We start from the raw sequence: 450 nt of genomic DNA, 5'->3' as shown, positions 1-450 counted from the left end.
CTCCATTCTTCTCCAACAATCTCCTCCAACAATATCCCGCCTCCTCCCATCATATTATCCTCTCCCTTTCTCCAACCGCTCTTCTTCTCCAACATTGTCTCCGCTTCGGCCTCCGCTTTCCCCCAACATGTTGCTCTCTTCCCTCATTTCATTTCTTCTCCCTCATTTCCTTCCACCATATCCTTTCCTCCCTCACCTCCCCCATTCTCAACCCCCACCCTCCCCCTTCCCTCCCCACCCTTCTTCCTACCATATCCTCCCCTCACTCCCCCATTTTCTCCCCCAGCCTCCCTTTTTCCCTCCCCAACCTCCCCCCACACACAATATCCTCCCCTTCTTCCCCTAACCTCCCTCCCTTATTCTTCCCCAACCTCCCCATCCTTCCCCCCACCATACCCCTCTCTTCTCTCCCCCCACCACATCTCTTTCTATTTAAGGCCAAAGCAAACA

Source organism: Penaeus monodon, chromosome 25 (genome assembly GCF_015228065.2).
Source record: "Penaeus monodon isolate SGIC_2016 chromosome 25, NSTDA_Pmon_1, whole genome shotgun sequence".
Classification (NCBI taxonomy): Eukaryota; Metazoa; Arthropoda; class Malacostraca; order Decapoda; family Penaeidae; genus Penaeus; species Penaeus monodon.
Note: the sequence above shows the minus strand (reverse complement) of the source record.